Here is a 15,880-nt window from a genome sequence, read left to right on the forward strand (position 1 = left end):
ATATGGCAGATATATCAACATGCATATAATTAACAGAAATTGAGCAAGAAAGGACGATGTGGGAACAAGGAGTCCTCAGTCACAAAATTGACTAATTGTGCTCAAATGTGTGTCTGAGGTAACTGGTGATATTATAACAGTAGTAGCTATTACATTTTTTAAAAATGCCTGAACTTACATTCCAAAATATGTAATTTAAAACCTTAAGTAGAGGAGAGAAGAATTAGAGTCTTTCCAAGCTTTATTTAAAAATCATAAAATATAATGCAATTGTAGACATATTTGGGAAATGGGAAAGAAGAGTCCACAAGAATGGTGTAACATTTATAATGCACACAATTTTTCTTCAAAAAATAAGGACATAAAACCACAAATAGAACAAGGGGTGATTCTGTGATACCTTTATATTCTCCCTGGCAAGAATAAAGAACATCTAAAAGTAAAGGCATAAAACATAGAATAAAGTGGTAGTTGGAGATCTACCAAACCACTGCTTTTTACTCATTGGTATGTATTTTTAAATTTGTTTATTATTAGTGTGTGGATGATGTGTCTGGGAGGCATGCATGCCACACATATGTGTGGAGGTCAAACACGAACTGTATGGAGCCAATTCTCTTATTCCACCTTTGCATGGATTCTTGGGATGGTACTCATGTGTTTTCACTCACTGAGCCATTTCATCAGTTCACTTACTGATATTTTAAACCCATGCTCATTTTGTTCACTCTGGTATTCATATGCCCGTTCTTAACAATGACTTAAAACAAATATTTTGCATTTAATTATTGACAATCATCTCATAGAAATATGCAGAAACAGAGCATAAGGAAAATACTGCTGGAAAATATGTATCATGTTCCTTATTATAACAGTCAATAGTGTGGGACCCAATTCCTGTTACTTGATGAGATCTTACTTCTTGTAGGGAGTGAATAAATAGTGTACTAATGCAAAGAAGAAGGTCAGGAGATGGTCCAGGTAGGTTTACATCTTATTTTATTGTGTGCTATAAGATCAGCACCATGAATCCATGACAAACATGAGCTCAGAGACAATATTTGACTGTCACCTACATGACTACTCAGGAACTGGAGTGGAAAAAGTTCTCTGTTTACAATTTCAGTGTGTGAAACAAAAATCAAGAGAATACAACCAGTCACCCATGAACTCAACATTTCCGTGTGCCACACTGGGGATTCAGTCAGGTAGTAAAAAGCTTGCTTTCGTTTTACAAAGCACTGAGTTTGATTTCCAGCACCAAATCAACATGTCATGATGGCACAACACTTTCATTAAAGCACTTAGGAGATAGAAGAAGGAGAATCAGAAGTTCTGGATCATCCATGTAATATTCTTTTGATCTACTGAAACAAAACCAGAATCCCTTAGTAACAATGTGCCTGTATCTTTCCTTTTGAATCTCTGCTCCCAAAAGCACTTGTGTGGTGAAAATTAAAAAGGTAAGCCAATAGCTATGATGAATATGTATAATCTAACAACATTGGGAAACACAATTAGGTGTACATAAAAATGATAGTACCAAGTAGAATTTGTCTGAGGAATGCAATAAAAACATAGAACAAAACAGGCAAGAAGGAGAAAGCATGCAATATAATATTCAGTATTGTGTATGTCAAACCTCATCAGAAAAACTTCATTGTGTAGCAGAAGGCCAGTACCACAGAGATCCACAATGGTTAAAGTGCACAGAACAGGGGACTTCTCACCACTAAATGGGACATCCATATCAGATTTCTTCTTAAGAATCAGAGATTTTTGTGGAAGAAGAGGTGGTGAATGGCCATAAGGAACTAATGCTTTTCAGACAAAACAGAGCATTTACACACATACACTTACAGATAGTGTTACAGTTTGTGAAAGACCAGTAGAAACTTAAGGTGAAGTCCTGAAATCCCACCTCTAACTGAGGTGGTAACTTCTAACAGTTGGTAACAACTAACCAATGTAATTGTTGTTTATTTGTTTGTTATTTTTTAGAATGTGGTACCTGGTCAAATAACCACTCTCACAAGAGTGTTTAGGAATCACTAATAGGACTTAGTTTTTTTAAAAAAATGAAACAAACTTAAGTGAGTATGAAATTAAAGGTGGATGTAAAAGGAGATGAGGAAGGAGAATATAATCAAAATATAATGAATTACATTACCAAGGAATTAATAAAAATATTTTAAAAGACACATGAACTGGAGAGATGACTCAGAGGTTAAAAGCTTATAGAGTTCTTGCAGAGGACCCAGGTTTGATTCTAAATACACATGTCAGGCAGTTTCTAACTTTATGTAACTCTTGCTTCACAGAATCTGATGCCTTTAGTAGCATGTATTTGGAAAACAAGAACACATTACAAGAGTTTTTTTTTTTAGATTGTCCAAATGAACCTGAGTAAAATGCAGTAAAGAACTAATACCTTAATGTATCAAAAATACAATGAGTATACAATCATTATTTCAATATAACTGAGAAATTCCAAAATCAGATAGAGATGACAGATAGAGACATATAAGAGAGAAAGAGAGATAGATGGAAATGTTACACATAGAGTTAGTAACAAGAATGAAGCCAAATAGGTTGCTGAAGATACAGAAAAAACAAATAAGTAACGAAAAACAAATATGAATATTGTGGTAAAGAATCTCAGAAACTGAAAATAAATTAAGTTCCTTGAAAAACACAATTTGAAACTGTCAGCTTAAGAAAAATATTTAGGAAAAATCTGAAGAATCTATAATAATGAAATTAGGTACAGCAAGCAAAAATTAAGCCAAAGTTGGAATCTAATGAAAACATTATTATATATAGTACATCAAAATACATAACATAGCCTCTCCCATATCTTTATAATTTTATCATCAATAGTTTCTCCAAGGTGTGTGTGTGTATGTGTGTGTGTGAGATAGAGAATTTTTTTATTCTCAGTTAGCCAAACTGTTTCCAAGTTGGTAGACATGTAAACATTATTAATCATCTGGATGAAATTTAGTTCGTTTTCCACACACAACTATATTATTAATTCAGTTAGAGAAAATACAGCATGCTTATGCATTTTTCTCTGCTTCTTAAAATAATTCATTTCCCTTTGTGACAATAAATGAAGATGCCTAACTTTTCAAAGGCAAAAAAGGAGACCATATTACTGGCTATCAACAGACGTATCCCTTTCAGTAGGCTTTCTCAAAATATAACTATAAAATATAACTCAAGCTGATATTAAGTACTTTTAGAGTAGTGCTTGTGAAAACTAGTGGAAAATGGCTACACTATTAGAGTAAATAAAAGACACAGATACATCAATGTATTTAATACACTGAATTACGAATTTGAATTTTAGATATCATATGCAGACCGCTGGTAGTCTAGCATAAAAAACTGAAGCAGTGTAAAGTAGTCGCCTGAAAATTAACAGGAGACCCAGGAATAGTAAATTGATGAGTGCCTCTCCTAAAGAATGAAATAAAAAACATAAATAAATCACTAAGACAATAGTTTATTTTTGATGAAGTCAAATAGAGGAACTCAGTAAAGTACAATATTAAATGATGTTATGCTAATTGATTTGGTGATTAAGAAACAATGTAGATTATAAAATTGATGAGATATGAATGGTAGGAGACTGAATTGTTGACAGCAAAGTAGACATGAACAAGAGTCAAACTGAAAGCAAAAGGATGAAAGGTAAAAATTCACAAAACAGAGACAACAAACCTACAAGGACGAAATAGAAAGCAGGCGGAGACAGTAACAGCTAGAGGTAACAGTCCAGTCTGTCATTAGCTTACGACAATCTCTATAGCACAGTTAAATCAAATTCATTTTTTTAAAGTTTTTACTCAGAGTGAATACAGAAAAGCCAAGCCACTGATAGCAAATGCAGTAATACTAAGATCTCTTTTAATTTTCATAGTTCAAATTTAATAATAACTTTCAACATCTTAAAGATATGTCATGTTTGCTTAGCACTTGTGCATTATGTAATAGCTTGCACCTTGTATTTAGATATATTTTCAATAAATCTAGAAATCATCTAAGCTTTTTTTTTTTTTTACAACTTAATGATTTGGGATTCCTGAACTATCACAGACCTGTTTTTCTGATTTTCAAGAGAGCACCAGCTATTTACTTTTAAGAAAGTTAGCATTTAAAAATATTTTTCTGAGATTATGATTATTTCCTTTCTCTTTCTCTTACCTCTTTCTCAACTCTTTCATGTAACCCTCCTTGTTCTCTTTCATAGTCATGGCCTCATTTCTTTGCTAATTGCTGTTACATTTACTTATGTGTATAATTATCCCCTTTGGATAGAATCTCATTAAAACACAGGATGTTCTAAAGGGAGGTGAAACATTCCGTTCTGTATGAATGTGAGTCAAAACTCAGGAAGTAAACAACTCAGTAACTCTGGAAAGTCCCTGAAACTGAGCATATTCACTGGACCCTGCCTCTTTAAGCTTACATTATCAGTTAGGACTCCTGAAAGAGATTCTCCCAGAAGAGTCAAGCTGCCTGGAAGAGGTTCAGACCAACTGAATTGCTTGGGAAAAACTCTCCAACCCATTGATTTGCTTGTCCATAGAGTGACGCAGTGTGCTCAAGGTTTCCAGCTTGAGTTTGTAGTGTTGTAGTTGTCTTTGAGTGATTTCCCTCCTGTCAGTCACATCTTGCCCACATACCTGTTAAGTAACCCCATAAACACTCACTGATTAACAAGATTAGACTTTGGTGTTATTCCTGCTTTGGTTTGTTACTGGTATCCTGTCTGAGGTAAATAGACATTGGTTCTCCTTTCCGCAGGATGGTGTCACACAACAGGAAGTGATCTTATAGTTACAGGTATTGCACCATAGCTTTAATCCATTTGGAAATAGAGTTTATGTTGCAAAAGAAAGATAAGGACTTAGCTTCATTCTTCAAAACATGGACGTTTAAATTTTTAGCTCCCTAAAGAGACAGCCATTTATTCACTGTATGTTTTTATACCTTAGCTTTAAAAAAAATGTAGGCAGTACTAGCTGCATGGGTTCATGTCTGTGCTTTCTATTGTAGTCCAGTGGTATATCCACCAGGTTCTGTATAATGATCACATTTTTTATTCTATAGTTTGACATGAAATCAAACTTGGAATAGCTCCAGCATTATTATTCTTACTAAACATTGCATTGGCCCTTTAGGTTCCTTATGTTTCCATAGGAAATTTGAGGTATTTTTTTCTATTTCTTTGAAGGCTATTATTGGAACTTTGATGCGACTTGCGTTTCATATATAATTAATTTTAAGTAATATGGCCATTTTCACATTAACTCTGCCACATGTGCATATACTATGTTTTGCTCTAATCCGTCTCCCATTCACTCTCCTCCCATTTCTCCTTCCTACTTTTCTTTTCAACTTCATGTATCTTTTTTCACAGCCACGATCCCACTTAGTGACATATGCATGTGCTGGGAAGCATTGTAGGTCTAGCCAATGCACCTCTTGTTGCCTCTCTGGGTCTTCATCCCTAAGAAAATTAGCTCTCTGTCCCACAGCTATTAAGGTAGGAATGAGATACTACAAGTTCCTATTCTAACCATGCTGGAATTCTGGGGCACTTGTTCTTGTGCATACAGTTAGAGTTTTCTGTGAATTTTCTTCCAACGATACCAATATAAGCACTGCTGAATTATTCCATAACTTTATTTAAAAAATGTTGAGGGATCTTCATGCTGTTCCTCCTAGGCTAATATTTCTGATTTTTATTTCAGTAGCATCACAAAGATGCCTAATCTTTACATTTTTCATTCATTTATTCCACAGTAACCAACTGTAAAGAAATAACTCATTGTGAATTCGATTTGCATTTCCAGGACAAGTAACACTGAGAATTTTTCATATACCCATAGACATTTGTATGTCACTTTTTGAGAAGTGATGTTGTTAAAATATAATTTACATTTATATTAAAATACATTTATAGAAATATTAAATATAATTGCTACATAAGATTCCCCTTCCATTTCCTCTATCTAAACCCAGCCATATTTCCCTTCTTGCTCTTTTTCAAATTCCTCACCCATTTTTTATTAGCTGCTATTACACACACACACACACACACACACACACACACACACCCTGCTCAGTCTGTAAAATGTTACTTTTATTCATGTTTCCAGGGCTGACTTTTGGTATTCAATAAAAAATTGATATGTTATTCATGGGGAAGATCCTTACTCAGTGATATTGTGGAAGAGGTTTCAGAGTTGTTATAAGAGCAAGAAAAGAAGAGTTTGCTATGAGGTTGTGTCTCCTAGGAACGTCAGAAGTTATTTCCATAAAACCTCACCATCATGACTGTCTATACACTGAGTGAGCACAGACAACAGCAGTAGACATGCTAACATGGAGAAGCAGAGGTCATAGTACTTCATCCTACCTATAGAACTACAGGCAACTAGGGAATTCCAAGAGCTGGACTTGAAGGTTTAGCCTTTGTCTTCTTTTTTAGAGAACTGACTTATTTATAAATGGTCTGTAGATTAAGCACTTACCAGAATCAATTTTGCAAACTCTTTTCCCATTTTGTAGGTCATCTCATTCATATACTAATTTTTACTTTATTGCACAAAACAACATTGGAACAATTTTGTTCTGTCTTCTTTTAGTAGTTCACTGTTTCACATTTTATTTTAAAGTAACTTTGAATTTATATTTATATATGGTGTGAGGTAATGGTTTGATAGCATGTGTGAATCCACTTTAATAAATTTATTTATTTAAGAAATTATTCTTGTCTCAATTTCCATTTCCAGAACTATTACTGAAAATGTATTAATCACATAAAAATGCATTTGTCCCTAAATTCCCAGTTGCATTGCATTGGTTTATGTCTGTTTCTGTACAAGTAGTTATGATGATACTTTGATTTCTGTGACTTAGTATATATACATATATATGTGTATATATAATCTGTACATACATGTGTTTGTGTGTGCAAAGATACATATACATATACAGTGTGTGTGTGTGTGTATAAATCAGGTGGTATAATACCCAAATTATTTGGTTTTCTTACTGAAGGATTTTGGGAAGCCAGGAGATGGTGGTACATACCTTTAATTCCAGCACTCGAGAGGCATGGGCAGGCAGTTATCTTTGATAATGAGGCCAGCCTGGTCTACAAGAGCGAGTTCCAGGACAGGCTCCAAAGATACACAACTACCCTGTCTCAAAATAACAACAACAACAACAAAAAGAACTAAAGGATTTGATTAAACATGAACATTTTGGGCATTATTTTTCAGTTTTTGTGCAGAGTCTTATTGGAATTTTGCTGAACTTATATTGTGATTGCACCAATAAAGGTGTGCCCTATAGATGTTACTTTAGTAAAACTAGAAGACTCCACAATTTTGCCTAGCATACTCATGGCATGTGCCTGTAACCTGAGATTTGGGAAGGCAGAGACTAGAGTATATCTCAAGTTTGCTGATGAACTGATGAGTTGGTTTAATGAGAATAATTGAAGAAGTTGAGTTTCATCTACATTTGGCACACATTTAAACACACACGTATGCGTGCGTGCACACACACACTTGATGTGGATATTTAGAGTAAACATTTTGGATGATCTGACTTATTTCTTACTTTAGAATTTTTTTTTTATGAGTGTGTGTAGCAACCGTCCAGTATTACTGCAAAGAACATTGTGAGATAGGAAAGATACAAGATAACTTTGAGAATCTTTGAAGACTCCATCTTCATTAACAATAGAGAAGCAGGGAAAAAGCATTCCCATAAGAAGAACAAATAAACTCCAAGAGATATTGTGAGAATACTGAATGTTCTCTGGATATTTATTATTAGTTCTACGATGCAAAGCTAGACTTCCTTATGCTTTAAATCATATTATTCTAATCTTGACCCAAATAGGTAGGAATGTTTCTGAGAAGTAAATGTCATAGTGTAAAATTATGGGATTCCTAAGTTTGAGAACAAATGGATCTCTTTGTGTCAATATTTTTTTCCTGGGCCTTTCTTGGGCCTTTCCCCTCATTTTTAACTTTTTCTTTATTCTGATGTGTTTGTTTTTATTCTATCTTTTTAAAAATTTTATTTGACTTGTTATTATCCCTTAGAAGCCTGTTTGTGTTCTAATGAGAGACAGAAATGTAATCCTTATAGCAGAGGAAATAGAGAAGAATTGGAAAAAATATAGGAAGAAAAATCCCATATTTGGATATTTAATAGAGAAAAAATCCATTTTCAATAAAAAGGAATTTTTTTTATTTTTGAAGTCAAGTAATTTTCCTACTCATATCAGTAACTGTTTACCTTAATATTATCTTATAGTCACAGAGTGAAGTCAATCTTGCTTCTTTCTTTCTTCTGCTATCTCTCTAAAAACACAGACTACGAATCAACCTAGGTTAAAATGGATGATTTCTCCTTGTACAAGATGGAGCCAGATGAATTCCCTGTGTAGAGAGGGAGGTGGCTATAAAATGACACCCTAAACTAAGGGGTTGCTAACAACCGATAGCTTCTGGGAGAGGTAGAGTCATTTTATCTAAGGGTACAGCCTCAGTCAGTCAACTACCTTCTAGTGGAGGACATAAATTCCAGAGGATACTGGTGATACAAGTTAAATTTGATGAGGGTACAAAAAAAGATGGTGCAACTGGATAGGTTGTGAAAGACTTAAATCTGAGAAGTGGGGAAGAAGAAATGCATGACATCAAAGCATACTGTCTAAAATATTCAGAGAATTAGTAAAAGTAAGGGAGAAATGTTTAATTCTCCTCTGAGGACATTCACTGATAACAGAAATTTCATACAATAACTACTAAAAGAAACACTTGGGGAAGAAGGAAAATACTGGAATCATATATCTCAATAGCAAAGGGAATATCAATGAGTAAACTAATTAAAATAGAATTCTATATTTAAACTATATGTAAAAGTTTTATTTAACCAGAAAAAATATAAAGGAAGCTTACTGATAGATGTAAATGAATGAAATCATATAAAATAATTAAAACTAGACAAAATAGAATATGGAAGAATAGACAAAAACAGTCATAACTGTAATGCATTGCAATAAAAGTGTGTCAATAATCATTTTTAATACAAATGTTAACATAAATTTTTAAGAAGAGATTAAATTATATCAAAATATAAACTCTATGTTATTTATAAGATCTGTACTCTAACTATGAAGGTAATGATAGTGTTTAGTTGAAAGCATGTAAAACAATATCATACTTCTAAAAAGAACATTGAGAATAGATATATTTAGGTAGAGTATAATACTGAAGAAACAAAATTGTCATGGATAAAGAGGGAGACATACCGTGATAAAGGCATCAGTTCTGTTAGAAAGTAAAACTCATTAGCAAACACCATAGAAGAACATCTCAGACAACTGGAGGAAAACAATGACACAACAGAAGCATCTAGAGGACAGGACTTTTTCATGCCGTTAAGCATGGTGTACAAAAAAAATGCGCTTATTTAAAAATTTTTGCTTTTAATCATTTTAAACTCAATTCTGTGTAAACTGAATTGTGGAACTTTTAAATGTTGTGTTCAAATTGATTATTGAATACACATTAATTTATGCTAAAGCATGACCAAAGATGTACTACTATGCCAGTAAAATTTGGATGTGGGTTGACCTCTATATTTTAAGTCCTAACTCAGCAGTATTTTCTTGTCACAAATAGCTAACTTTCTGCTCTTTAAGGATCCACAGTCCCACTCTCTCTAACTTCAGTAACACCATTCCCACAATGTATTCTTTGATTGACTTGCTGTATTGTATACACATATTGCACGCACAGCTACTTCTTGAAACAATTGTCTAATATAGAAATAACTGTAGCTTCTAAATATAATTCGATTCGTTACATAACGAAACACTTTAGGCTTCATGTCCCCAACAACAGCATGCAACATTCCCAAATTAGAATCAATTCATGAGTCACCATCATTTAGAGTTTAACTCTCTAAATGATAACTCTTTCTCTCTGGTGCTAACACTAACTCCATGGTTGTAAAGTTGTCAGCTTACAAATCCAACCATGGCTGATCCAAGATGAATACCATATGTACAGTTAACTAGAAGATGCACAACATCATGTGGAACATGGGCCTCCAAACTGAGACTTGACAGTTGTAAATGTCCTCTAAAAGATCCCATATTTTAAGTATTTGCACATTGTTTCCTTATTCCAGATCTCAATTGCAGGTCTGATCAGATCTCTTTCCACTGTAGCATATGAGACACTCATGAGATGGAGAACCATGAATTTTTCCTTCTTCACAGTGGAGGCATTATTTTTCCTTTGAAGAAATGGTGTATGGTCTGCTAGCACTGGAACTTCAATAGTCTATTTGTGAGTCCACCAGCCTCCATCTCCACCTCACATCAGGGTAATATTATCCCCCACCCTAAACAGCAGTTGTCTTGCTATTTTATTCTTATCTTAACCCAGATTCCATAGATGTCAACTAATTTACATCACTGTCCATTTTATAAACCTATTGCTCAAATGTATGAGTAAACATTTTGGGCTTGATTTCATTAAAAGTGTCATTTAGTTTTAGAATTTCTTAAAATCCTCCAGAGAGTTGCTTAGAATAGACGGAAATTCTGGGTCTCCTTCCAGATAACTATGAAACTAAATCAGGAGCCATCCAGAAAGAAACAAAAACATCCTTAGGTCAAGGTGAAGCAAAGTGATCTTCACATGCGTCGGGACTCATCCACAGCAATCATGGAACTATGGGTGAGGATGAAGGAGGGGAGGGACACACTGTTGTCTGTCTCCCTCACTGATGTTTAATAGACTTTTCCATGAAAGAGTAAATCCATCAGAGGGATAAACTAAAAGTGAAAACAACAGGAAGGGTAGAGATAGAAAATTAACATGAGAAGGGCAAGGTGGACGAATAAAAAGCAAGGTGTGGGTTAAAATGTTTTAGTGTCTGGCTAACACCATGTCTCCATATGAGGCACTGGATTTATGTCACTTTTAGGTACTGCTTGACTGAGAGCATAGCATAAAATGAGGGTTACTCACAGGTTGAAGCTTACAAACCTGGACAAAGGATATGGGGACTTGTTATACTGGTGCATATATATATATATATATATATATATATATATATATATATATAAATTTGTGCAACAAATTATAAACAAAATGGTCCTATTACACAGGTAATTTGTAACTTGTTTTGATGAGTTTTGTTTAATACACGTAGGTTTGAAAAAACATTAAGGCTTTATTTTAATTTCCAGTGAAAATTTATGTAATCATATTATTCAGGAAAGACATGGAAAATACTAATATATCTCTATCTCCATCCATCACCAGATGAAGGTTCTATGATGATATGCAAGATATTCGTCAGTATTGCTATAGGATAGGGTCATTTCAGGTTCCCTATCCTCAGCTGCCCAAGGAACTAACTGGGGACCTCGGCTTGGGCACCTGGGAGCCACTCTAGGTTCAAGTCTCTTGCCAACCCTAAGGTGGCTCCCTTAACTAAGAATTGTGCTTCCGTGCTCCCCTATCCAACCTTCCTTTATCCCAATCCTCCTTTTTCCCCAAGTTTCCCCCTTCCTCTCCTTCTCCCTTTTCTCTCCCCATCTCCCCTTACCCCCATCCCACCCCACCCCCAAGATCTCAATTATCTCCCCGGCAACTTTGTCTACTTCCCATAGCCAAGAGGATAACTATATGTTTTTCCTTTGGTTCACCTTCTTACTTAGCTTCTTTAGGATCACCAATTGTAGGCTCCGTGTCCCTTATTTATAGCTAGAAACCAATTATGAGTGAGTACATCCCATATTCATCCTTTTGGGTCTGGGTTACCTCACTCAGGATAGTGTTTTCTATTTCCATCCATTTGCATGCAAAATTCGAGAAGTCATTGTTTTTTACCGCACAGGACTGAGCTCCCAAGGTCCCAATGAGGAGCAGAAGGAGGGAGAACATGAGCAAAGAAGTCGGGACCACGAGGGTTGCACCCACCCACTGAGACAGTGGAGCTGATCTATTGGGAGCTCACCAAGGCCAGCTGGACTGTGACTGAAAAAGCATGGGATAAAACCGGACTTTCTGAACATGGCGAACAATGAGGGCTGATGAGAAGCCAAGGACAATGGCACGGAGTTTTTACCCTACTTCATGTTCTGGCTTTGTGGGAGCCTAGCCAGTTTGGATGTTCACCTTCCTAGATATGGACGGAGGGGGGAGGACCTAGGACTTACCACAGGGCAGGGAACTCTGACTGCTCTTTGGACTGGAGAGGGAGGGGGAAAGGAGTGGGGGGAGGGGGAAAAGGGTGGGAGGAGGGGGAGAAGAGTGGTAGGAGGGGGAGGGAAATGGGAGGCTGGGAGGAGGTGGAAACTTGTTTTTTTTTCTCTCATTTTCTCAATAAAAAAAACTAAAAAAAAAGAAAGAAAATACTAATATATTTTTCTTTTTTTAGTATTCATTTTACTAGCATCATATCTTCATATCAGAGTAAAAAAATTTGTAACAATACTTAAAATATTATAGTATCTACTGTAGTAGATGTCTCAAAACAAGTAGTAGTTCAGCAAAGCAATCAAAAACAGTGGATTGGAGAGAGAGTTCCTTGGGATAAGAGACGACATTCAAGGTGGTTTGAAAGAAAATGGCAGCAAAGGGAGTGACACTATTAAAAAGAGAGTCACTGTGGGGGTGGGCTTTGAGGCCTCTTTGTATCAGCTTCTCTCAGCGTGACTTTTAGTCGGTTTCTCCCAGCTATGCCTCCAGTACCGCCTCTGCCTGCATGCCACCGTGCTCCCCACCATGATGACAACGGATTAAACCCCTGAAACTGTAAGTGAACCACCCCTATGATGTTTTACTTTGTAAGAGTTGCCGTGGTCATGGTGCTTCTTCACAGCAATGAAAACCCTAACTAAGACAGTCTTTCCATTTAATTTTACTCTTTGGAAAATAACATTTTTCAAAGCCTGAGACCATGGAAACAATTTAAGAGGAATCAAACTAGCTAGACAAATAATAGTTGTACATATAAGAATACTGAGTACTAAAATTAACATTCTGAGAAATACTAAGAAAACCATTCCTGAAAGGCAGGGGGGATGATTTTTTGAAGTATAATGTTACCAGTGTCTGTGACTAGCCTTCAAAAGTATCTCATAAAGAAATATGCATATTCTCTTATGAAATATTCTAAAACAGTAGCTATCTTTTGAGATTTTACCTATTGTGAAATCCATATCTTATTTCATGAGTTGTCAAAGTGAGACATTCAGTATAGTATAGTGCCTATCTGGTGATGATGATTGTTGCTTATAATAAATGTTTAAAATGCACAAAATATGAAGGCACTGCGTCACACACTTTGGACAAATAAACAGGTGATACAAACCTAACGTGTTTAACTGAAGCATACATTTACTCTGAACTTTCAGGACGAAGATATATTTTGAATCTTTTAAACTGTAAGCAATACATAAAAATAAATATCTGGAAGCAGCGAGCTTGGCCTCCATCCAATCATTCAGGTAATGATACTTTTAGCCAATGAGCCATCTCTCTGCCCCAGTGGAGAAATTAAGTTAGGAGCTCAAGGTGTAGCTACAAATGTAAAAGGAATAAAACGTTTCTGAGTGATAAAAAGTGCTCTATTAATTACCACTTCCCATAGTAGGCAGTGCAAAACAGAAGACTCCAGATTACATGCCTGTCTCATCCTGGTACTCAGGCATATTTTTCTCCTCTTCCTCCCCATTATTTTTATTGTTATCAATATTGGACCTATTCTACATTCTTGTACTCCTTCACATAATTCTCCTGTCAGTAATGAGCCCTTCTCATGTGAAGTAATGATCTATTTTTCTTCATACTTTATTAAATCTGCCCATTAGTCTCTTAAGTCTTCGGAAATATATCTCATCAATTTCCCTAGTAGATAGGGAACTTTCCTTTATAAAATCTCCATGTGCCACACAGATAAGCTATTTGATTGAAATTTGCTTGTATTACTAACACACTTTCTAAGCCGTTAGATTCACAGCCATCTCCTTTTCATACTTTCCTTATTGTACCTTCCCAAATTAATCTTGAACAATCTTCAAAGGATTAGGTGTTTGATGTACTCTTGCTACTCTGCCAAAGACAGTTTGGTGTCATGTTCTTATTATTATATATTAATTGTACATGAGTTTCATTATGACAGTTTCATACATAGAAATATATTTCAATCATATTCACCCCCTGCTACACTTGTTTGTCCATTTCCCATTGCTCTTAAGTTCCCTCACTTCATTTCCCTGTCTTTAGTTTCTACTAACTATGAATTTATTTAGTTTTAGAATTTAGTTTTCTGCTACATAATAAATTGCGTGAGTAGGGATTGGTTTATGCACAGCTTCAATGTGTTGCATGGAAAACATAACAATATCTAATTTTGTTTATTTTGTTGTAGCATGTCTTCAGTATTGTCTATTCACTGACCTATGAATATGACCACTATTATTTATTAGATGTAACTCTCCTAACAAATTTATTTAAAAAGTTTGACACAATTTTTATTTTTTAGACAAAACTTGGCCTATTATTTAATGACTAATGCAATTTTACATTCTCATTCTTTTTCCAGTTCCCAACACTGTATCTGTCATCTTTATAGTCTAACTCTTGACTACGATAGTTCAATTTCTATAGACCAAAACATTCAATCCATTCTCCAGGTTTCTCCTTGTTTTTCTCTCATTAAACATAGGACTAACACTTCTAGAAAACATATAGTGTATATCGGTGGAAAGTTAGTAGTTAGGTCACAAAATATATTAGAATAATATAACCTTAGACTTTGTCCTAATGAGTGAAGTTATAAATAGGTAGTTATATAAAATGCTTATATATTTTTAATACGCTGGGATATTTTACATAATTTTCTTTATTTTTTGGAGGGGATTATTGAGACAGTGTTTCTTTATGTAGCTCTGATTGTCTTTGAACTCTCTCTCTCTTTTACACACACACACACACACACACACACACACACACACGCACATACACAGACCAGGCTGTCCTCAAACTCACAGAGATCTTGACCTCTGCCTTCCAAGTGCTAGGGTCAAAGACATATACTAACACAATTTGGATCCACATTTTTTTTGTAATTTTTTTCTAAATCTTTTTATCAACACTTAGCACTTTCAGTAGAAAATATTATCGTCAAATTTTAGTAATAGTGATTAAATTTGTCATTTAATGTGTGTTTCAAGTAGAGTCAAATGTGTCTGTTAATTTTGTGCTTTGTGAATGGTGACTGGGAATTTGCTTTAGACTGAACATCATTTCCTTAAAGTAAAGAAGAAGAATGCTTTGAAGAGTCCCACAAAGTGATTAAGGAACTTATTAGCAGACTTACTCCACAGAGTACCCAGAGCCCAGGAAAGAAAGCAGGCATCTGAGACAAGGCCTCCCACTTGTGAGTAAAATGATATGCTGGTTTGCTCCTCATGTCTCTTGATAGGATATTTTATAATTATTATGAATTAGGGATTTTTGTTGTGATAGCAAAAGATCACTTACTAATAATGTAGCATCTTAAGACCAAACCAGTATAAAACTCCCAGGATTTTTTTTTTAATAAGAACTTGAATTTACAAGCATCAAGAGAGAATAGTTAAAAAATTTAAGCCAGATTGATTTTATACAATACATTATTTTGTACCATAAATCCTTAGGCCTCCTGAGGAAACTTCTAATATTTTCCATTATAATGTGGCATATCACTGAAATTCTACAGAGACTGAAGCAGACAGCCATTTATTTACCACTGTATCTTTGTCATTATCCTTGACAAT

The sequence above is a fragment of the Microtus pennsylvanicus genome, chromosome 9, assembly GCF_037038515.1.
Source record: "Microtus pennsylvanicus isolate mMicPen1 chromosome 9, mMicPen1.hap1, whole genome shotgun sequence".
In the NCBI taxonomy this organism is placed as follows: Eukaryota; Metazoa; Chordata; class Mammalia; order Rodentia; family Cricetidae; genus Microtus; species Microtus pennsylvanicus.